This window comes from Hypomesus nipponensis, chromosome 22 (genome assembly GCF_054491055.1).
Source record: "Hypomesus nipponensis isolate SF chromosome 22, ASM5449105v1, whole genome shotgun sequence".
In the NCBI taxonomy this organism is placed as follows: domain Eukaryota; kingdom Metazoa; phylum Chordata; class Actinopteri; order Osmeriformes; family Osmeridae; genus Hypomesus; species Hypomesus nipponensis.
The window spans coordinates 7,282,501-7,292,500 of NC_140382.1; positions in this window are offsets into that span (position 1 = coordinate 7,282,501).

Genomic DNA, 10,000 nt, shown 5'->3' on the forward strand with positions numbered 1-10,000 from the left:
AATGTTGACGTTCAGGTCATGGAACATATTACTTACCACCTGGGTCGCTCTCTGTAAACGACGTTCATTATAACACACTAGTATCACTCATTACATTTAGGCTGAGTTACCCCTGCCTTTACAGAAAAAAAATCACGAAAAAATCACGAAAACATGTAGGTAAAAGAGAAAGTAAGAGAGACAGTGAGCAACAGCAGCTTGGCCGTATAGAGAGCGGATTAGTCGGTACTGTCCATGGTGCAGACAGTGTTTGTCTTCAGTAGAGGGACAGAGGAGCGGATCTTGTTCACACCGTCAGGGCAGCGCGCAGGAACACAGATCAGCAGCATGGACAGTACCGACTAATCAGTGTTTGTCTTCAGTCCAGTTACCGGGCCACTTACCTTGCTCTGCCGCCTGAATTCACTCTCAACCACGCTGATAACGGGGATCTGAAGAGCGGAGGAGACAAAATCGAGCTCCACCAGCTCGTCTCGTGTCTGCGGGAAGGCCAGCATGGCCGAGACCCCTTGGACAACCACCGTGTGGCACACGCTCTCGAGGAAGGAGACCGGGTCGTCGCACAGTGGGGAGGAAGAGAAAGAGGAAGAGAAGGAGAAGGCTGGGAGCTCCCCAAGCCCAGCTTCCACCGCCATCACCACCTCGAGGGACAGGTTGTATGGTAGCAGACCCGGCACGCGGTTCAGCGTCTCCATGGCCAGCAGGACAGAGTCTCGCGGCATAAACACGCTGCCTTCACTCTCTGCCTGTTTCAAAATGTTTTTACCTCTTGCGCCTTTATGTTGGTTGCTTACGGAGCCCCTAGTCCTCAGACTCCCAAACCCCGGTCCACCAGGTCCACCAGGTCCACTGACGCTTCTGTTTACCCTTTCCCACTCTCTCTCCATGATAGTTGCCCATTCCCCCGTGGGCTTCTCGACCCATAGGGATTCGTGATTCAAGACCCGCGGCTGCAGGTGCAAAGCCCCGACCCTCACCGTGTGGCCAATCCGCTTCAGGATCTGACACGGTTGCGGGTGAGCAAGACTTTCCGGTATCCGGACGCAGAACAATGTGCATGGCACGCACAGAGTAAGCAAAAACCGACAAGACGCACCCCAAACTCCAGTCCCCGTCATCGCTCTAACGAGCCCTCCGGTGCAACCGACAAACTAAGCTCTCTTCTTTCCCCCGCTCCCTGGGTGGTCCTTGAGCTGCGTCGGTCAGTTCTCCCCGTGCAGAATCTCCGATACACAGCAAAGTTGTGCGCTTCTGCTCCAGATGGCGCGAGAGTGGGTGCAAGAGGGGTGCATGCAACATCTGATCCAAAACGGACAATTTTCATCTCAAAACCTTTTCATGATCAAAAACTGCAACAACAAAAGTATATATCCGTTTGATTTCACATATTCAGAATTACAGTTGACAAAGAGAAGTGCAAATTTGATAAGAAAACATACGGTTATTATTGCGCATCAGAACAGTTTGACATTTTGTATCCATCGCTTGGCTTTACTTATTTAGTATAGCAAGAAGACCTCTGTAAGCAGAGGTGTCGAGACTCACGCCAAAAAGTTTAAAAACGACAAAGAACAAGAAAGAATCATGTAGTCTAGCCTTCTACCGGTAGAGTGTTTTTTCTCCGATGAACACAGCTACGGAACAAGGGCTCCCGCGCGCACCTACAACCCCAACCAAACACTTGCACCGTTGAGACCCTCTCTGCACGAGCTTGAGCGCGCTAAGGTTAACCCCTTCTTTTCCATAGATATCCGTACAAAAAGAACTCAAGCTGGTGACTGAATTGAACATTGCTCTTGCCTGGTTCACCTGTAACAGATACTGTAGGTGTGTTTCACCCCAGTGGAGACAAGTATGCCATCCTGGTGTTTTCACTGTGCTGATGGAGTGAACTTGTGGTTACAGCTTTGAGAGACTCATCTCTCTTTGACTCATTCCTTTTATGTGTTATATAATCTCTATACGTCACACAATAACCATGTATTTAATTTACTGTTTTATGTTGATACGATGCGGGTCAGGCTTACATAACGACCTAGTTACAATTGAGTGATGACTGCTGCCTGATTATCAGCCGACTGAGGAGACATGGTATCTGTCCGCTAATAGGATGAAGGCTTGACAACACGACGCAGGCTGGCTCGTTCCTCCATCCGCCAATGACGTCCTGGTTGATTACCGACCTCCTTGCCTCCGGAGGGGAGTGATGACTGTGCTGCGCAAGGTCTCACCCAAGGTCAGAGGTCAACATTGACCCAATCAGCAGGCTGTGTCGTAATGGCAATGCAGATTAATGGTAGGCTAATGGCCTGTCTGATGATGAGAGGAGAGAGAGCGGCGTAGGGCCGGGGCTGAGGGGGATCGATGGAGCTGATTGATGAGTTCCTGAAACGGCAGGTCGGCTTCAGCAGCCTCCCAAGGCAGCCACCGCTCACTGGGGGAATCTAACCCGGGTCTCCCAGCGGTCATAAGCCCAAGGAGACAAAAGGTGGGCCCTCCTCCTCCTCCTCGTCGTTATTGCTCCCATTATTACTCATCCCCTTTCTCACCGTCCTCTTCGTCACGCTCCTCCTTAACCCCCTCGGACTCCTCGCTCCTCACGGGTCACCGGGCAGAGAGTCCCAGGCAGCCTCGGGCCCCCAGAGGGCTGATGGAACAAGCCCTTCCCCTCCCGGTTCTCAGGTAACCTCTGGACGTCTTTCAGGCATCTGAAGCTGTAATGGAGGAAATAGCCTGAGGTCCTCCGGAGTGGGGTGGCTGGGGGAGGGGGGTGGGGGTGTTGTTTGAGAGTCAGAGATGCTGTCAGTACGCTGACAGCCATCGAGGCAGCGGGGTCTGAAATGCCAGCTTCACTGACTCTATTGTCACTTGTTTTTCTGCTGCGCTCTCAGATCCATCCCAGCGGCGGCACAGAAACTAGCCCTCTTCTGTCTTTTTGCACCCTTTTTCCCCTCTCTCATCTCTCTTTCCTCCTCCCTCTCTCCTCTCTTCTCTTTGACAGTGCAACGTCGTCACGTCTGGCAGAGCGACTGGCCTTATGGGAGGTGTTTTAGATGCTTTATCACCAAGGCTGGCAACTGCATTCTCCCCCACTCTCCTCCTCCTCCTCCTTGTGTCTTCGCTGTGACAGCTGCACCTCTGTGTAGTCACACCGAAAGTAGCACAGAGAGACAGTGATCATGGCACCAGTGATTAACACGAGAGAGAGAGAGAGAGAGAGAGAGAGAGAGAGAGAGAGAGAGAGAGAGAGAGAGAGAGAGAGAGAGAGAGACAGAGACAGAGAGACAGAGAGACAGAGAGAAAGAGAGAGAGAGAGAGAGAGAGAGAGAGAGAGAGAGAGAGAGAGATGAGAGAGAGAGAGAGAGAGAGAGAGAGAGAGAGAGAGAGAGAGAGAGAGAGAGAGAGGGAGAGGGAGAGGGAGAGGACATACAGACAGGATGGATATATATTTAGTCCAATGGACAGACAGACAAAAGACAGACAGCATCTTTACTCTCTAATTGTAGAACAGAGACACACCTAATCTGTTGATTTTCATCTCTGTTGACAGTGCAGCCCGAGAAACTCTAAGGAGTGTGATAGCTGTTGGGAATTCTGAATGTGTATGGGATTCCTCTGGAATCCATGTTGGGTAATTGGTTTGTGGAGTTGAAGTGCAGCCTGAGTGTATTTCTGTCAGTCTCTCCAGCGATGATGACACTGCAAATCATCACGGCTAACGCAGAAATGCAAATCTGTGATGGTGCTGCCCTGCCCATCAGTGATTGGCTAGTTGGCATTCTGGTCTGCTGCCCAGAGAGAAACAGAAAGAGAGAGAGAGGAATGTGGAAGAAGGAGGGAGTGAGGGAGAGAGAGAGAGAGGGTGGTAAGCCACTGCCAAGATGTGTGGTGCAGGTGTACACCTCTGACATCTTCACTTTTCACACTGCGCTCTATGTTTGTGTGTGTGGGGGTGTGTGTGGGGGGGGGGGGGGCATGGAAGCAAAGATGACAGAGAGGAAAATACTGAAAAAAAGGAAAAAGGGTAAAGGAGGAGGAAGGAGGGAGAGGTGGGGGTACATAAGAGGAAGGAAGAGGGAGAGGATTGAGGCAGAGGAGGGAGGTGGGGGCGTGGAGGTGGGGGTGTGGCTGTGAGCGAGGATGTTGCCAGGTGACAGGGCTTTTCGATGTTTGCTCGTAGGCGGGATCAGGGGGATAAACAGACAAATCCCCACGGCAATGCAGGTGGTCCTCTCCTGATGGATTATGGGAATGCTTGTCCCCTGTAACACAGGTCTGCCTGTCCTGCAATCTCCTCCAAAGGTAGATGCTCAAGCACAGATGTTGTTTCCATGACTGGAGCAGCCCTGTGACCGTGCTGGGGTCAGCCCCAGCCCCCATGGGAGTATGGTGGGCTGAGGCAGACTCACTCATTACCACCCGGACTGCCTCTGATTGTCCTGCAATTCATCATCTAAAGTAGTTGATTAAACACAATCTCTCATCCTGCCAATTTCTCTCTCTACTTCCGTATTACTCCAGTCTAATGAGCAGTGTTGACATTTGCACCTTGGACAAATGAGTTTGGCACATTGTGTTTTCTCAGTATGTCTTGCTTCTTCTCTTCCTCTTTCTTCCTCTCATGTTCTCTCTCTCGTGGTCTCTCTCTCTGTCGCTCTCCCTTTCTCCTTCTCTCCAGCGGTTCCTCTTCATTCCACTCAAAGGACAGAGGAGAATGTAACCTAATGAGGGGATAGCTTACATCACAAACACAGCCACACACACACACGCACACACACACAAACACACACTCACACACACACACACACACACACACACAGGTAAGGGAGATGATTGACCTTCTATGTTCAGGAGGCTAGGGTCTAACAACAACACACTCCAGCAGCTAATATCCACATCTATCTTCCTGATGAACTGAGTGACTATTGTAACTATCTTTACACCTTTTTTTTTTGCTACTGTCTTGTTAATGTAAACAGAAACACACATCTGCATACCAACCAATCTTTATTCTACTCTGCTCTACTCTGCACTACTCTGCCTTGTTAAACCTCTCCTGACTCAATTTTATTAGATGTGTAATATTTACACTTGTATTATTTATGATTCTATTTATAAAAGGCTAAGTCTCTCTTCAAACTTCTTCCCTCCCTCCCTCCCTCCCTCCCTCCCTCCCTCCCTCCCTCCCTCCCTCCCTCCCTCCCTCCCTCCCTCCCTCCCTCCCTCCCTCCCTCCCCTCCCTCCCTCCCTCCCTCCCTCCCTCCCTCCCTCCCTCCCTCCCTCCCTCCCTCCCTCCCTCCCTCCCTCCCTCCCTCCTCAGTGGACAAGTGCTCCACCTTCTCTCCATCCTCTCTGTCCTCAGGATGAAACAGAGAGCTCTGGAATGGTCTGTCTCAGAGCTGATACTGAGCCTCATGCACACGCACACGCACACGCACACACACACACACACACACACGTTGTAAAACCTGCAACTGCATAAACCACCTCAAATGGTTGACACCGAACCCACTCTTCAAAACACATACAGACACGCATACACTCTATTTGTCTTCAACTCAACTGCCACACAACCTCACTTTGCATACACATTCTCCAAAGCTCATTGCTGAATTCAGAAGTGCTTTTGGTGATTTAGCATAATGCCTCTAAACCATGCGGTCAAAACAAACCACAGAGAGGTTTGTGTCAACAATGAGACTTTAGATAACCCCCTGATGTTATCTCCAGCCAGCCTGGCCAGGCCGAGGCCTGGGAGGGGGATCATGTTGATCTCTGATGAGGCTAGGATCTTGGACGAGAACTTAGTCATTCAATGCAAATTGGTTAAATCCAAGGTTGGTTAGCCCCGCAGCTGGTTGGCTGTGATAATGCCGCACCATCCACCCACACATGCACATGCACACACACACATGCACACACAGTGAGTGCCAAAGGGAGATATTTCCATCCCAGTTAAAACACATCTTCACCCCATGTGACCAATGTCTTTTTTTCCCCTCAAATATGTAAATTCCGCAAACCCATTTGAATGTGACTTTTTTTTCAGTTAGTTTTGGACACTTCTGCGGAGGGGAAGAGAGTGAGTAGGGGAAGAGAGGAAGAGGGTGGGGGGAAGAGGAGAGGTATCTACAGGCTACAAGGCTAGCTAGGTGAACACAGACACACAACACAACCTTGCTGGCCCTCCCTCACACATCTCACTGAAAGTCTGTTTCCATTTCTCTGGGTGTGTGTGTTTTACAGTGTGTGTGTTTCTTTTCTCTGTGTGTGCGTGTGTTTCTCTGTCTCCATGTGTAAGAGAGAAATTTCTGTGAGTAGGCATTTCTCAGTGAGTGAGTGAGTGTGTGTGTGTGTGTGAGTGAGTGTGTGTGTGTCGGTGTGTGCGCACGTGTGTGTGTGTAGTGTGCGTGTGCTTATGTGTGTGTTTGTCAGCGGTCAGAACCCGGTGGATAAGCAGCAGAGAGAGAATAGGCAGCACTTGCTGTGATAGAAGAAGTCCAGACACAGCTCCACGAGGCTTATCTCTGCTCCAACCCTCATCCGGGCGTCACACACACCTGGACCTGGTCATGTGACTCGCACTCCAGCTACTGCTAATACTATTCAGCTTAGAGTAAGAGAGAGAAATGAAGAGATGCGAAGGGAAGAGGGAGAGAGAGAGAGAGAGAGAGAGAGAGAGAGAGAGGGAGAAAGAGAGAGGGAGAGAGAGAGAGATAGAGAGAGGGAGAAAGAGGGAGCGAGAGAGGAGGAGTGAGAGAGAACAGTCAGTTAATTGTTAATGTGATCATTAAACTCCTCTGAGCAGATGTTAGAGGAACATTTGGTTTCAAGTTCATCTTGAAACTAAATGATCAAACGCCCAGATCAAACAGCTTGTGGGTTTGACACAGTTGTTTCATCATGTCAGAGGTCTGCTGCCATGCCTCCATCTGCAGCTGTATGAAACATCCCCAAGTCTGCCTCGGAACCAAGATGCCCACCATACTTCCCTCTCCCAATACCTCCCCTCCCCCCATCCTCCGCATCTCCTCTCTTCATCACTTCACATTTCCTTCATTTAGCAGACACTTTTATCCCAAGCGACATGCAAATGGTGCTCACAGAAAGCACATCAGAGGTCAAGGATCAGAAGTGCAGAGATCACGGTATTCAGAGTCGTGGAACTCTCTGACTGCATCTAAGCTGCCAGGCACAGTGCCTCTCCTCTCCATCACCTCTCCATCTCCTCACCTCCTCTCTCTCTCCATCAGTTGGATCAGGTTCAGGTTTGCTGGAGGACACCTGGATAATCATGTATTCTGCAAGAAGAAGCTGATGTTAACTATGCCTACAGTCTGCCCCTAGGCACTGAGACGAGAGGAGAGGAGAAGAGAGTAGGAGAGGAAGTGGAGACGAGATTAGGAGGTGAGGAGAAGGGAAGTAGAGGAAAGGAGAGGAGATGGGGAGGGCATTGGGAGGGGAGGAGAGATGGGGAGGAGAAGAGAGATGAGGAGAAGAGGAGAGGAAAGGGAGGAGGAGGAGGGGTGCATGCCAAGGTCAGATGCTTGTCTGTGTTTAAGGAGCCGTACAGATCTGACTGACGCATGGGGAGGAGACCAATCAAACACACACACACACACACACCCACACACCATCTTTCAGATCCCCATACAGCGTTCCTCCAGGCAACTGGAACAGCAGCTTATGCTGGTTCATGCTTAGGAGAGCTGGGTAAATAAGTATTAGAATTAGCGCCAATCTGAGGCGGCTCAGTCGGTTATGTTAACATGATGGACGACCTTGTGTGAGGAGACGCACCATGGGAGTCTCACACACACACACACTCACACACACACACACACACACACACACACACACACACACACACACACACTCAGGAGACCAGGGTCAACATCATAGCCACAAGTCATCTGCTGTCATCTCTCTCTCACACACACACACACACACACACACACTAATGAACACAAACACACACATACAAAAGCACACACACACAGTTACTCTGTCCTCAGCTCACACACTTATACATTGGCTGTATTGACAACAGGATTGATGAAGACCTCAGTCAGAACAGAATTCCTTTACAGGCTGCAGGGATAAGCATTTATTAGAGAGAGGGGGAGACGGGGGGAGGGAGGGGGAGGAAGAAAACGAGAGAAACCGAGAGTCTCTGAAAGAGAGGGATGGCGAGACGGAGATGCACAGCGGGGGGGAGGGGGGAGAGACAAGGGTAGACAGGAGAACAAGGGGGAGGAAAAAGAGAGAAAAAGGGAGATAAAGAGAGAGACGGACAGAGAGAAAGAGAAAGAGAAAGAAAGAGAGGAGGCAGCTTCCTGGCAGGCCACAGAGGGAGAGAGACAGTGTGAAAGAAAGAGAGAGAGAAAGTGAGAGGGACATGTGGGTGGAGAGAGTAAATATCAGTGCTCTGCCAAGACAACCATCAGCCCAGCTCACAGATGTTTCATTTTCTCTCAATCCTTTAATTAAACTCCTCAGCTTCCTGCTGGCCACGCCAGCTCATTAGCATTAGCATCACCATGCATAGTTAATGGAAGGTTAGCCATACAAGTTAATGTAGCTGGCTAGGCAGGGGTTGGTGTTAGTATTTGAGCCCACCCCTGCACAGTGAATGGCTGTTTGGCTCCTTGCGTTAGCATGTAAGACACAGGATTTATGCTTCATTCCTCTGTGTGTGTGTGGGTGTGTTTGTGTTTGTGCGTGTGGTTGGTAATGGTAATGTGTTGTACTGTGTGAAGCTCGTCATTCGAGGACGATAGCCATAACATTAATCTCATCCTCCTTTTCCTCATGCCCCCATCCTTTTCAGTCTTCGATTATTCCCCTCTCTCTCGGCCTCTCCTCTGTATTCAGATCTTGAATGACCCCCTCTTCTTCCCACCCCTCTCTTTCTCCTTCCCTCTTTCTTCCCTTGAGTCGATCCCTCTCTGTCTCCCCTCTCTCTCTCCCTCATTCCCTTCCCCACCCCTCCCTCTCTCCCGCTGACTCCCCCCCCCCCCGGACTCCGCCCTCTCTTTCTCTCTCCCTCCCCCTTTTTCCTCTTTCTGCCTCGACCCCTCTCCCCCCCCTCCCCCTCTCTCTGTCCTCCAGTGTTCCAGGTTGTCACCTCTCTCTGGGGACGGAGCCAATGTGACCAATCTCTCTGTGACGGATGCTCTGATAACTGTTGTCAGACACACACACACGCACACGCACACACAAGCTCAGTATGCAGCATACAGACAGAATGCTGTGCAGCATACAGTACTGCTAACACCTTGAACGACGGCTTCCACTGGTGACTCACACACACACCTGTTTTCCTTTTATCACGAGCTGCACACCTGCTAACAAAAGGTTATAAGAAATAACAAGCAGTCAACACACACACACAAACAATACACCTACACAAGGTAATACACGCTGTCAACACAAACACACGCCGGTTTCTCTTTGGCATGACTCTAAGGGGTGTGTGTGAGGTCGTGGTGACAGCAGGATGGATGGTGTGAGGGTTAGACACACATCAACCCTGACCTCTAGGAACCGTACTCCTTCTCAGTCTGCCATCATAACCAGAACCCAGGACCCTGCATCTCACTAAGCTGACTGGCCAGGCCACTCGCAATCAACACACACACACACACACATACACACACATAAAAAAAAACCTGTGAAAGTAATAGTTCTTTTCACAGGGAGAGTATAGGTCCAGGGGAACCTGCAACCTTCACACAGTATTTCACTCCCTCCCTTCCCCCCGCTCCCCCCGGCTCCACACATTCTGACAGTTTCCCTATCTGTCCTTCCTGTATTTGTGTGATAGAGCATGTACAGTGTCTGTGTGTGTGTCTGTGTCTGTGTGTCTGTGTCTGTGTCTGTGTCTGTGTGTCTGTGTGTCTGTGTCTGTGTCTGTGTGTCTGTGTCTGTGTCTGTGTGTCTGTGTGTGTGGGTGCCAGGTGTGCGTCAGGCAAACAGAGAGATCAGAGTTCTCTTCCGC